Consider the following 15220-nt stretch of genomic DNA (forward strand, 5'->3'; position numbering starts at 1 on the left):
TACCTGTCAAACGTAAAATTTATAGACAGCCTGACCATGTCAGAGACTGTATCAAACAAGAGGTACAGAAAATGTTGGACCTTGGAGTGATTGAACCCTCTGAAAGCCCCTGGACCAGCCCAGTGGTGCTTGTCCCCAAACCTCACAGTAAAGATGGAAAAAAAGAAATGCAGTTTTGTGTGGACTATAGGGGTCTAAATCAAGTAACAAAAAATTGAGCTCACCCTATACCCAGGGCAGATGAGCTAATAGATACACTGGCGTCTGCAGGGTATTGGCAGATTAAGTTATCAGAAGATGCTAAACCAAAAACAGCATTTTCCACCATTGGAGGACACTATCAATTCACAATTAAGCACTTTGGATTGAAAGATGCACCTGCCACTTTTCAGAGGTTGGTGAATACAGTCCTCCAAGGATTGGAAGCCTTTAGTGCAGCATATCTAGACTATATAGCTGTCTTTAGCTCCACCTGAGATGATCACCTGGTCCATCTGTGGAAAGTTTTGGAGACCCTGAAAAAGGCAGGCTTCACTGTCAAGGCCTCAAAGTGCCAGATAGGGCAGGGGAAAGTGGTTTATCTGGGCCACCTGGTAGGTGGGGAACAGATTGCACCACTGCAGGGGACGATCCAAACCATTATGGAGTCGGCTCCCCCTACAACTCAAACCCAAGTGATAGCCTTCCTAGGCCTCACTGGGTACTACAGGAGGTTCATAAAGAATTATTGAACTATAGCTGGCCCTCATAATGACCACACATCAAAGAAGATGCCTAAAAAGGTATTATGGACAGCTAGCTGTCAAAAGGTTTTTGATGAGCTCAAACAGGCCATATCCTCTGCACCTGTCCTAAAAAAGTCCTTGTTACTCCAAAAAAATCATAGTTCAAACTAATGCTTATGAATTAGGGGTAGGGGCAGTTCTATCACAGCTAAACACTGAGAGCCAGGATCAACCTGTTGCTTTTATCAGCAGGAGGATGACCCCTAGAGAAAAGTGTTGGTCTGCCATAGAGAGGGAGGCCTTTGCTGTGGTCTGAGCCTTGAAAAAGATGAGACCATACCTCTTTGGTACTCACTTTATTGTTCAAACAGACCACAAACCTCTATTATGGCTTAAACAAATGAAAGGTGAAAACCCTAAATTATTGAGGTGGTCCATCTCGCTACAGGAAATAGACTATACAGTGGAACATAGACCTGGGAGTACCCACTCCAATGCAGGTGGACTCTCCAGATATTTCCAATTAGATAATGAGACTCATCTGCGCAAGGTTAGCCTTATTGTCCGTCATTTGGGGGGGGGGCGTTAGAGTGGGAAAGTACCATCTTTCTTGCCATGTTACTCCCAATTTTACATGTATGTCAGTTTGTTTTTGCCTTTCTCACTGGGATCCTGCTAGCCAAGACTCCAGTGCTCATAGTTTGTGGCCTGAATGTGTATACCTGTGTAGTGCCTAACTATGTCACTGAGGCTCAGCTAATCAGAACCTCAGTGCTCATGCTCTCTCTGCCTTTATAGGCTAGTGACCACTTTTACCAATTTCAATTGGCATACTGGAACACCCTTATAATTCCCTAGTATATGGTACCTCGGTACCCAGGGTATTGGGGTTCCAGGAGACATGCAAAGCTCATGCGAAGCTATAGGTATTGACCTATATGTAGTGCAAGCATGCAATGGTGTCCCCGCATTCACGACGTCCTAGTAAATGGCCCTGAACTATGTGGGTACACCTTTGCTAGTGCTAGGGTGCCCTCACACTTAGTAACTTTGCACCTAACCTTCAGCAAGGGAAGGTTAGACATATAGATGACTTTCTAAGTTACTTAAGTGCAGTGAAAATGGCTGTGAAATAGTGTGTGCACTATTTCATGCAGGCTGCAATGGCAGGCCTGTGGAAGGGTTTCTCTGAGCTCCTTGTGGGTGGCAAAAGAAATGCTGCAGCCCATAAGCATCTCTTGGAAGCCCCAATGCCCTGCTTACCTAGCTTCCATATACTAGGGACTTATAAGGGGGATCCAGTGTGCCAATTGAATTTGGTAAATGAAGTCACTAGCCTACAGTGACAAATTTAAAAGCTGAGAGAGCATAAGCACTGAGGTTCTGATTAGCAGAACCTCAGTGACACAGTCAAGCACTATACGGACACACACATTAGGCCATAAACTATGAGCTCAGGGGTCCTGACCAGCAGGATCCCAGTGAGACAGGCAAAAACATACTGATTTACAGGTAAGAATGGGGGTATAATTCCAAGGAAGATTTTACTTTCCTACAGACAGCAATTGGATCAGCAAGCAGGCTCTAACACGCACAACTACAGGCAGGCACACAAGCAAAGTTACTCAGGGACAACAGAAAGCTAGAAACAGAATTACAGGACAAAGGTGTAACCAAAACAAAACAACTGTTTGTTTATTAATGAGAAAAAATAATCTTGTCCAAAGCCTTTGGCCAGTCCATGTATTTTGCCAATAATGGCACACTGTTGTGTCCCAACTTGACTCCTGACTACCATGTAACCTCCACAGGAAGGGGCATAGAATGGGCAGGCAGGCATCACAGGGGTTATCAGGGGGATTGGATTTTGGAGGGGGGTTGGACTTGAGAGAGGTAATCTTCTTGTTGGGAGGGTGGGGTTCTTTTTGGAGGGGTGGGATTCTTCGAGGGGAGGAATGGCTACTGGCGGGGACAGGGGAGGCCTTGAAGTAGAAGGGATGGGGAGCTGAGTAGGTTCTTCTGGGTGTGGTTTGGGGGAGAACACGGGTAAGGCCATGGTCACACAGGCAGGTATTGAGCGTGCTTATTCGAGGTATGCTTGTGTGTGGTGGGTGTCTGTCGGGTAGATGAGCTAGGGCGTTTATGTGTCTTGGGTTTAGAGGGGTGGAGGTGCTGGGGATACCATGGTGAGTGGGTGGCTATTTGTTGGGGTGATGACTGCAGGTATGGTGGATCTGGTGGATGTAGGTATGTTGGTAGTTGTGGTGTCAGCAAGTGTGGTGCTTGGGGTGCATGTCAGAGGGTCTGCTGGGGTGGTGTCTGCAGGTAGAAAGGGTGTGGTAGCTGTATCAGTGACTGGTGGAATAGTGTCTGTAGGTAGGCCTGATGTTGTGTGTGTGATGCTGGGGGTGGTTGGGGTGTCAGAGCCAGTTATGTGTATTGCTGTGTTTATGGGTAGATATTGTTTTTGTGTGTGCCGGTGTGTCTTGTGTTTCTTATATTTGTGTGTGCTACATTTGTCTGTTGAGGTTAATGCATGACTATCTGTTTGTGAGCTTTGGGTAGGTAGGGCAAGGGAGTATTTGGATTGAGAAGAGGAAGGTGGAGGTTGACTGGCTGCCATCAGTGTGGGTGCCTGAGCCTGAAAAGATCTCTGTAGGCCAGACATAGCACCATGAATGCCTTCCAGGAATGCATTAGTCTGTTGTAGCTGACTTGCCAATCCCTGGATGGTATTATTCACAATGGCAGTTTGACTCACAGAGATCACTCTCAGGAGGTCAATAGCCTCCTCATTGAGGGCATCAGGGATAACAGGGGCTGGAGTGGCGGTGCCTGCAGCAAAGGAGATGCCCACCCTCTTGGGTGAGCAGGCATGGACTACTGGGTGGGGAGCAAAAGGAAGGGTGCTATTTGAACAATGGATGGCAGACAGGGATGGTACTGGAGGGGTTCTCCGATGGATCTGCCACCACTAGGGAGTGACCGCTGGAGGAGGAATCCAATTATAAGGATGTTGATGCTGTCTCCCCGTGGCACTCCCCGTGCCCTCCAGGCCACTGGGTCACTCTGTGTCAGTGGTGTCTTGACCTGGAGTCCCATGGCAGATGTTACCCCACTCGGCTGTGCCCTGTCTCTTTTGCCTACCTGTGCTGATGCTGCAAAAAGAATGAGAAATAGGGTCATAACATATGCATGATAATATGTAAATCACAGCTCTGATTGTCAAAGAATACCATCATATCAAGTAGGTTTTATAAAATGATTTCATGAAAGTGTCACTTTCATGTGCATACCATATGCATGCAAGCCATCTGGACTTACCAAAGCTACCCATAGGCTAATCAGGATCCCAGACAACTATAAGTGCATAACTGAAGTCTTGCAACCACAATGACCCTACAATAACCAGGTGACCTCTCCATCCTGAAAACTGTCCCACGTGTAGCAAGCCTCAGTTGTAGCCAACAATTCAACCATTTGTTAAAGTAACTTTCCATATTTCACACACACATTTATGCGCATATCTATTTTGCACATGTTGGACCTGGCCCTTTTACAGGGTCATTCCCCAGACTTTTTGCTTTTTGCCCCCTTATTTTTCTGACCTTTGTTGGCTGACGTTTTGACTCTGAGCACTTTTTTACTGCTAACCAGTGCTAAAGTGCATGTGCTCTCTCTTACAAATTTGGTATGATTGGCTTATACCTGATTGGCATATTTAATTTACCTATAAGCCCCTTGTAAAGTGGTATCCCTATACCCAGGGCATGTAAATTAAATACTACTAGTGGGCCTGCAGCGCTGCTTGCGCCACCCACTGAAGTAGCCTGTCAAACCTATCTAAGGCCTGCTAGCGCAGAGCCTGTGTGCGCAGTTTCCTGCCACATGGACCTGGCATCTAAATTTACTTGCCAGGCCCAGAACTCCCCTTTTACTATATGTAAGTCACCCCTAAGGTATGCCCTAGCTACCCCTTTGGGCATGGTTCCATGTATGTAGAAGGAAGGACATGTGCCATGTTGTGTGGCCTGTCCTGGTAGTGACCAACAGCCTAACTTGGGGCCTTATTTATACTTTTTGGTGCAAAACTGCACTAAGGCAGTTTTGCCCCAAAAAGTTTTGCACCGGCTTGCACCATTTTTTAGCACCAGCTGGGCACCATATTTATGGAATGGTGCAAGTCGGTGCAAAGGGTAGGCTAGCTTAAAAAAAATGACGCTAGGCAGTTTTGAGTCAAAATAAATGATTCTGACCAGATTAGCATCATTTTTTGACGCTAAGAGGCATATTTATACTCTGTTTGCACTGAATTAGCGTCATTTTTTTAAAACTCTAATTCAGTGCAAAACTAACTCCAGATTTATACTTTGGTGCTAGACCCGTCTATCACCAAATTTATGGAGTTAAAGTCATTTTTTGGAAGTGGAAACCTACCTTGCCTTAATGAGATGCAAGGTAGGCGTTCCTGTGCAAAAAAATGACTCCATGGCCTTAACACCATATTTATACTCCCATGTAAAAATGGTGCAAGGGAGGGAGGAGGGGTCAAAAAATGGGGCGAAGCTTGCTTTGCCCCATTTTTTAAGACGTGGGTCAGGGCAGGTGTTAGGGGACCTGTGGCCCTATTTCCATGGTGGAACACCATGGAATAACCCCAGACGTGCCCTCCCTAGGCCCTAGGGGCACCCCCACCCACACTAGAGGGACTGCGAGGATGGGGGACCCCATCCCAGGTAAGTACAGGTAAGTGCATTTTATTTTTGAAAGTGCCATAGGGGGCCCTGAAATGGGCCCCCATACATGGCACAGGGTGCAATGGCTATGCCCAGGGGACCCCTGTCCTCTGTGCTGGCCACTGGGGTGGTGGGCATGACTCCTGCCTTTTCTAAGGCAGGAGTCATGTGGCATGGTAGGTTTAGCACCATAAAATGACGCTAATCTGGTTAGAGTCATTTTTTTACTCTAACCTGCCTAAAGCCATTTTTTGGTGCTAAACCCCCTTCTTCTATACTGCCAGTCCCACCCGACTAAAGTAATTTCTTTTTAACTCTAGCCTACCCTTTGCACCGGCTTGCACCATTCCATAAATATGGTGCCCGGCTGGTGCACAGAAATGGTGCAAGCCGGTGCTAAACTTTTTGGTGCAAAACTGAGTTAGTGCAGTTTTGCAGCCAAAAGTATAAATAAGGGCCGATATTTTGTAAGTTTGCGACACTTTTGTGTCATAAAATGATGTTAATGTGATGCAAAAAAAGTTTAAATCAGGGCCTTGGTGCTAGATGGGTCTAGCACCAAAGTATAAATATGGAGTTAGTTTTGCACCGAATTAGAGTAAAACAAAATGACACTAATTCGGTGCAAACAGAGTATAAATATGCCGCAGAGTATAAATATGCCCCTAAATATGGCGTTAAGGCCATAGAGTCATTTTTTGCACGGGAACGCCTACCTTGCATCTCATTAAGGCAAAGTAGGTCTCCACTTTCAAAAAATGACTTTAACTCCATAAATTTGGTGCTAGAGGGGTCTAGCACCAAAGTATAAATATGGAGTTAGTTTTGCACCGAATTAGAGTTTAAAAAAATGACACTAATTTGGTGCAAACAGAGTATAAATATGCCCCTTGGTGTCTCACTGCTGTGGGTGCTGCCTCCTCATAGGATTGCATTGGAAATGCCCTGCCTTATGTGTAAGGGGTATTGTCTGATTTATGAGGGGTAACGCAGGCATGTTTTGTATGGTTGTGATAGTGGTGAGAAATGCTGCTTACTGGTGTAGGTGTACTTTTTAGGACTATCACAGAAATGCCACTTCTTGAAAGTGCGCATTTATCTGTGCTTATGACTTTGGTGTTTTGCAGCTTGGCTCCAATCCACGTCTGGGCAGACTGACAGTTGGGGCTGTGTGCATAAGTCTCAGACAACCTGAACACAGGGAGGGTGGAGGTGTCACAGAGGTGCATCTACATATTGTAAAGCCTTCCTGGGCTGAGAGAAGGGAGAGGCGGGGCACACCTGCATTTGTAAAGACTGTGCCCTGGCCTCACACAATAGAGTTGTTAACCCCCCACTGATGTTTGGAGCCTGTGCTGAAAGGAGAGAGGGGGCACTCCCAGAACCAGTTGTAACTGGCTGGAACCTCCTCTACCTACCATTGTAAGACACACTGTAAACCCAGTATAAGTACAGGGGAATTTTCCCCACAATTTGAACATTCTAGGACCTTGAACCTGGAGACAGAACGCTGAGGAATGGACTCACCAGGAAACCACCTTGGACTGCTGCTGCTGTGCTGATCTGTGACCCGCCTGGTCACTAGAAGAAACTGACACCATCTGCAACCCTTGTGCTGGTCTGTAGCTGGGCCCACCAGCCCTGTGCTCCCTTGTGTCCTGGTTGCTCCCAGGGGCAGGGTGCTGTGCCCATGACCCCTGCACCGATCTCTGTAGGCTCTAACTAGGCGCTTGGAAAGAACGCTCTATTTAAACTGCAGAAAAAGATCACCGCTGCAGCCCGGGCTTTACCTTTGCCCTAGCGCTCTGAAAAGCTCTTTATTTTTATCCCCCGGATCACTGCCACAGCCAGGTTTACTAATTAACTTGGAACGTGGGGATCACGCTCCTCTCAGTGCCCCCGGGGCACACAAACAAAGGCACCGGAGCAAGCGTGCTCCTCTCGGTGCCCCGGAGGCACCTCCTGCTTCTGGAAGCCCCCCCCCCCCGGGCACCAGCTGCCTCCAGCTCTTCAAGGAGCCTCCCGGCGGCCCGGGAGAAGCTCCTCATACTCGCACACCAAATCGGGTGCGGCGAGTGTTTCCTCGGGCCCCCGGAGGGGTCCGAGTTTCTTCCAATGTTGAGGCTGGACCCGGGGAAGGTGCAGGGAGTGCCCCCCTCCCCCGGTCGCTGCACTAGGAGCTCCTGTTATTGGGCTTTTTCTTTTCCCGTTGGAATCGGGAAGGGAGACATCAACGGAGGTACCTTCCCGCCTTTGCACATAATTGTTGTTGCGCCACGCCTGGCCCTCACCCCACGGACAGGCTGTGAGGAGGCCGAGGCAGGCCCCCACCACGACATAGGCCCCCAGAGGGGCCCATTCCCGAGGAGAGGGTGCAGACCGCCCCTCTTTCCTCCAAAAACACCGCGTGGCCCCCGTTTTGCACACAGTAGCACCGGGGCCCCCCCCTATATTCACCTTTAGGCACTGGAAGTGCCTCTTCAACTGGAAACAGGTACGTTTTAGGGAAATCTAGGCTCTAGGAGCCTAATACAGACTTTTGGATTTTTTCAATTTCCTACCTGTTTATTGTTCCTACATATATGTGCTAATGTTCCTTTTTTATGGGAAGGTCTAGCTGGTATGTATTTATATGACTTGTGGTATATTCTCTAATGTTCCTTTTATGGGTATTTAGGAATTGTTCATGACAAGTGCATATATCTTTTACCATAATACCTGACTACTGCTTATGTTGCAGAATCCTGAGTAATTATGTGTGCTAATGTGACCACTGCATATTCTTGCAGAGTATTAGTAACTTGTGTAACATTCTGACAGCTGCTAAGGTAGCAGGGTATCACTTACGTGTAATGTTGATCTAATTATGTTTTGTGCAATACAGATTATTTTTACATTGCTCAGTGTTGTGCTTACTTTGTGGTGTTTATTTTGCGTCACGTGTGTTGTGTGTGTTGTGCAAACGCTTTACACATTGCCTCTGGGATAGGCCTGACTGCTCGTGCCAAGCTACCAAGGGGGTGAACAGGGGTTATCTTGGACGTGTAACTCCCTAGCCCTGACTAGAGGGGGTAGGTTCTGCCTGGCTGAGGTGCATACCCTACCCAACCAGAAACCACATTTCTAACAGCACATATATGAGATACCAAAAATTTGAGATGATGCTAATGAAATCCAGCTATCACAGACACAAAAGTAAAACATTCTGGAGTAGTTTACATTGAAATTCCCATGTCACAATGGATACATTTAAAGAATATACAGCTCAAAAAGTGAAACCTGTCCCAATAGAGTCAAGGAGGTAGTATCAATGTAACTCAGATACGCCTCACATGTGTCATTGTAAGGAACACTATTGACGTCAGGTCCAATGTTTCATGGAGCAATGTCTCCAGTATACACACAACAATGAATCAGTCATCTCCCGGATTTTCACCACTAATGTCTGACACCATTACAATGACATCATCTGAGTGTGTCTGTGGTAGACATCTGCACTGTACATGTTGGAGGGACACAGAACGTGCAAAGACCCTACCTATTGTCCAAAGAGAAGCAACAGCACTATCCTCATCTAGGGCATGCCAGCCCTGGTATCTGTCTTTCGATGAATGCCTGAGCCCAAATACATGTGATGTCAACATCACTGCAAGTCACTCCATGATGTATGATAATAGTCAGGGAACAATCCTCATTCATTCAACATGTGCAGTGCACGTTACCACAATATACCACATCAAGGGCATAGATGAACACAGAGCGGTTCTACAATCTGGGCCTAAATGTCATGTCCATCAATGCTATTGCAGGCCTACATGACTACAAACGACTCATGAAGGTGTCTGTCTGACAATAAACAATGCTGAGTCACTCCTGTCACAGACTTCTGTCTGTGGCACAACATGAAGTGGATCGGCAGTGTAAATGTGCTATTCCACTAATAGTTTCCCATACACATATATGTGAGGGAATACAGGCATTGTCCATCAACATTGATATAACATGCATAAAATTGCAGAATAAAGATGTTTCCTAAAGGGAAAAGGACACATGCTGACATGTAGGCACAAAGAATTTTGGCTACAGACATGGGACATAATTCTACTTAATGGACATTCCTCACTTAGCAAGGGAAAGTAGTTTGCTACATCTGCAAACCATTAACCATTTAAGCCATGTCACACCTATGCTGGGCACAAACACATAACAGACTGCAGTGAGAGCTCCAGCATACATCATACACTCTAGAAAACTTCCTTCTGGGTGGTACATATCTGCATACACATATGCCCAAACACATGGCAGAGGACAATGATCCATAACCTACTTACTTTTTGTCTGTGACTTTTAGGGGAAGTGATTTGTGTTTCAGAAATTATACCCACTACAAGAACAAAAGGTACATGAAAGATCACTGTACACAGCCATTTGTGGTCCTTGCAGAGAAAGGTGTTTGAGGATTCCTCCCAGGTTTGTACCAGATACCAGGTTCAGAAGTCAAGGTAGACCAGTTCCGTGCACATGACGTGTCAACACAAACAACCTCCCATCTACTGTGACACATGGCCCATCCCTAATTGTCAGGGGGAGAAATCAGTACCCCTTTCGATCAACTGACCAAGGGACATACAGGAATTTGCTGTCTACTCACCCCCTTGTGGCTGCTGTGCTGCCCTGAAATGCCCATTCAGCTCTGGGTAGGCCTCTGCCAGAATAAGTGCCATTGGTGGATCGTTGTCCGATGGGCACCCCACCCATTGTGTGAGGACAGCCCCAGCTGGGCCTTTGCGATATTCTGGGCCCTGCGTATCAGGTCCTCCCAACTCTTTCTGCAGTGGGTGCTCCGCTGGCTGTGGACCCCCATGGTATGCATCTTCTTGGTGATGGCTCTCCAAATCCCTTTCTTCTGATGGGCATTGACCTGCATGGATGGAAAAGACAAGAAAATATGTCCACAAGTCCCATCCAAAATGTTTGAGTCACTCACATGTCAGTACACAAAGCTATGATCATTCTTTTTTGGCCAAACTGCCCAAGTGTGTCACATGCCACCCAATGAGTACAGGCACATGACTACAAACACTTGCCAATTTGCAGACCTACCCACCACCCTGCTCAGACCCTCCACTGACGAGGTACGCCAAATGACATCTTGTGGTACATGCTCTAGCAATCTGACTGAGGACTGAGGAACCGTAGGACACATTACACCCCTGTGGCCTCTGAATGGTTCACTCCTTAAGCATGATGGCATTAATATACTCACATTCTGTGAAAATGATCCTCAGAATACAGGTCCTACAGTCTACTGCCAGAGTACAAACTCAAACATTACACATGGGTAACAGAGAAGGGACTGGCATGGTGGGTTTAGAAGGTGTCCAACCTGTCCATGTGTGGACATGTGGACTCACCAATGCATATTAATGCCACCTCAGTGGGGGGGTTCTGCATCATGTACCTGTGCCACAGAATATGCTTCTGGACATATATGTCCATCCTACAGAGATGAAATTCAACAAACACAGGCATGCATTGTCCATTATGTGCCATGTGACCAAACCAACGAGTCACATATCATGGGTTCCCAGGGTTTATCACTGTCTGCACTATGGGACTATCATCTATGCAATAAGCCTGCACAAGACGCATATGACCAATGTGATGCTGTCATCAGGGCTGTGGGGGTAAGGGACCTGTCAGGGGTCAGAGACACACATTGACAGTGGTGTCAAATGCACATAATACACAGATGATTGTCTCACTACTAAAACCATTTACGTACTCGTTAGGGAGAGAACCTCAATTAACTGCATTTCTTAACAGAGCCTGTGTTGGTTCATATGACAGGACATACTGGGATACAGGGAGTGGGCAAAGAATCAGAACTGCATAGTCAAAAGACTTAACACCAACCGAGACTTGGACCCATACTGGGAGATACATTTGGCAGAACCTGGTCTCTTTAGGCTGAGCAGACAGAACCTACATAGTGTTCTACTCCCTTTACTTCCATGCATGACAGTGCATTATGTAGCCAACAACATATTGGCATGTGTTGTGTATATGTTGTAACCTGAAGGCCAGAGTAAGTCAGGATTTGCCTTCAGAATAACAGTTTAGTTAGGTCATATGTGATTTGAAATCTCACAGGCAACATACACATAGCTCACTTAACACACCTGACAAATACAACATTCATATACATTCATGCAGTCATTCAAATACATGTGGTCTCACATTGACAACATCCATGTGTCAAGTGCTGTATGGGGATGGCTGGATTGCCACCTCACCTAGTTTTCTGCATCCAACATAAAGTACAACCAGGTACACTCAAAACAGAAACACACACCAAATTCTAAGGACCCAATTCTGGCACTGAACACAGTTACATGAACATTGACTCTCCCATTGATGCCACAATGACTCAACCTCCATGGCCTTGACTTTTCATCCTGGCACACATTGGTACAATCTAGCCTGTGAGAAGGGAAAATATGATGAAGTACAGTGAAAGAACTGGACATGAGGTAATTACCTGCTCCTCTGGTGCACCATGGAACCGTCCACACAGGGGTAGGACCTCTTTCACTTGCTTCTCCAGCTCCTCTTGGGATAAGACAGGGGCCTTATCACCTGTTGAGCGTGGTATGATTGGTCCCAGAGGTGGTAGAGCACAACAGCAGAGGCCATTGAGTTCTTGCTGGCTGCAGTGTCAGGATTCAAGTGACAGATATTTTAAACATGGAGGTTACGTCTGCCACATATGCGGCTGTTACCGCCGGCGGACACAGCCATTGGCCTTTGACCACCATTGGCAACAACATTAGCCTATGACTGTGTCCGCCATGGTAGCAACCACCTACCACTATGGCACTTTCTACTGGCGTTCACGAGCGGTTCATAATGTCCAGTGGAGTAGGTTAGGCAGCTGCCATATAAGAGGCATGAAAGACATGATATGGCTAATTTAAATACGTCACAACAATGTTGTTAATACCAAGGATAAGTGCTTTTCCTGTCCTGTAATGTTGGTCCTTGAGTTGGACACCATTTTTGCACATTTCCTGACACATGTGGCAACTTGATTTGTGGCACTGGCCCTCCAGTTATTAAAGTGCTGGGACATCAAGTCACAGTCTGATTGGATAGTATTATGCGCAAATTCTTGCTGTCCGGATAGATGATTTGTACACATTTGTGGCAAAGCAAGGTGGAAACATGCTGATTATGTGTCATTGCCAGTTGTGATGTGTACTGTGTATCATGTACTCAACTTATGACATGCCTTGTCTCAGTTCCTCAGTGACATGCCTAGTGTATGTTGCAAGGGACAATCAGAGTGATGGCTAAACCTATTACTTGCCCTACATAGGTACCCAGGGAGGGGAAGCATCAGACATTCTTCGGTCTAGCGTTCACTGCCAGACTTTCAGGCCATGGAAGAAAGACACATTATTCAGCTCTAACATTTGAATTTGCAAACAATCATGCATCTCTGTTGTCAGTTGGAGCCAGATCTGATGCCTGCCATCTGTCATCCAAATAGCATACCACCAATTTCACTAGTTATGCCAATGTTGCACTTCCTGGCCACAGGGTCCTTCCAAAATATAGTGGCTCTACCAGCTGGGATGTCCCAGTCTATGGTGTCTTTTATTAGAGGATGTACCTTCAGCAATGTTGAAAGACCTGGGCAGCTACATCTGGTTTCCTCAACATGAGATTGTGCCCATTTGAAGGCTGAGATCTATGGTTTGGCACATATCCCCATGTTGTGGGAGCCATTGATGGTGTACATGTTGCCTTAGTTCCACAGCAAGTCAATGAATAAGTCTATCATAACCAGAAGAACTTCCATTCCATCAATGTCCAAGTTGTTTGTTTGGTGGACCCCTACTTATTGCAGGTTTGTGTCTGTTATCCGGGTTCAGTCCATAATGCTTTCATCATGCGAAACAGTGCAGTTCCACAGCTGGTGTCACAACTGTACACAGAGAGGGCTTGGCTGGTTGGTAAGTCACACATGTCCTATTTGTTTGTATGCCATGTCAGCAGCAAAAACTTTAGATGAGAGGGACTCATAGTTGCACATATGTCCCATCCCATTACAGGTGACTCTGCATACCCAAACTATCCATGGCTGTTGACACAGGTGAGGAACCCAACTACACCAGGGGAAGTCCACTTCAATGATGCCCGTGGAAGTACATGGTATGTCCTGGAGCGGGCTTTTGGGATCCTGAAACCAGATTTAGGTGTCTTCACAAGACAGGTGGAACCCTTCTCTACTCAACCGTAAACATGTAAGATCATTGTGGATTGCAGCATGCTCCACAACATTGCCCTGAGGAGAAGTATCCTATATATTCCAAATGAGGGGGACCTAGCAGTAATACCAGTTGAGAATCCTGCAATGCAAAGTGAGGATGACAGTGATGAAGAGGAAGGTGAAGACTTGCAGGCAGATCTTATATCTCAATACTTCACTTGAGTGTAAGTATGTAATGTTATGTGATTACTGTAACTATATGGGGATCTGTAGGGTCAGGATATGTTAAGTAGGGTATATGTTTCCTATTGATAGGGGACATGAAGCTATGCAGTATATAGCCAAGGTTTGCTTGCTAAGTCAGACTTGGAAATGTAGCTACCTTGATTATCTGCTAGGTTTGTGTCTGTGTCATTGCAATGTGAGTGAATCTAGAGCAGTTTTATATGAGGTTTGGGTCATATGTGTGATATTTCTAGCATGAACTCCTTGCTTTGTGCTTTATTCAGGTTTATTCACCAAGCCATTCCCATGCAGGCATTTCAGCATTGTGACATTGGCTGGTAGCTGTTGTGTTCTGACAGATGAAGTAGACATGGATTGACCAAGGTAATGTTGGTCACAGATTTGGGGTGTATGAGTTCTGTGCCAAAGCAGCTTCGGCAGTGGGTGGAAGGAATTCTGAAGTGCACAATACACTTGTTATATGTGGTGAGTTTGTCCAATTTTCTCATATGTGTGATCATGTGCCCTTGAAACACATCATCAAGTGCAATCTGTGCATTCTCGCTTAAGCTTGTGAGGACAATGATCATGTATGAACTTTGTGTAGCTGTCAATGTTCTTCCTCATTACAGGTGACAGTGCCTGTACCACAACACTGCCATTCCTGGCTATGAAAGTCCAGGCATTTTAACAGCCTATGTGCTGTACTGTGTAATATAATGTTTGATGTAACTAGCCACTTGTGTCATTGTGTTGCTAATTCTCCTCAGCATGACACTACCCAAGACATATCCCTCCTTCCATTACCATCTTAAGTCTTCCTCATGTGCATCACATGGGTTTACAATTCAACCATTCAAAATTGTTGAAAAATGGTAGTAGGCAGTGTTTTTCTTATAGGTGTGTTTATTTACAGATTTATAGGACATAAATGTGGGACTCAACAAAAAGTGAAGTGAAGGGATTGGTCATGGTGGATGAAATCAAACTAGTAGATGCCACGTCATTTGAAGTCCAAAGTCCAGTGTCCTACTACCATGGAAAATGGTTAAAGAACAGTCAACAGAGTGAATCTGTGACACACAGAGGAGTTTCTTCAAGAAGAGGTCACTTGCTGGCAGTGGTTGATATCTTACCACTGGCACCTCCTGAAGTGTTGGGTGGATGTCCCCTTTTGTGGGGGATCTGCTGCTACAGAGGCAGGGGAGTCTGAGGTGGGTCCTTCCCCTGACAGCAACTCCCTTCCAGTAGCTGCCACA

This window comes from Pleurodeles waltl, chromosome 10, assembly GCF_031143425.1.
Source record: "Pleurodeles waltl isolate 20211129_DDA chromosome 10, aPleWal1.hap1.20221129, whole genome shotgun sequence".
NCBI classification, from domain to species: Eukaryota; Metazoa; Chordata; class Amphibia; order Caudata; family Salamandridae; genus Pleurodeles; species Pleurodeles waltl.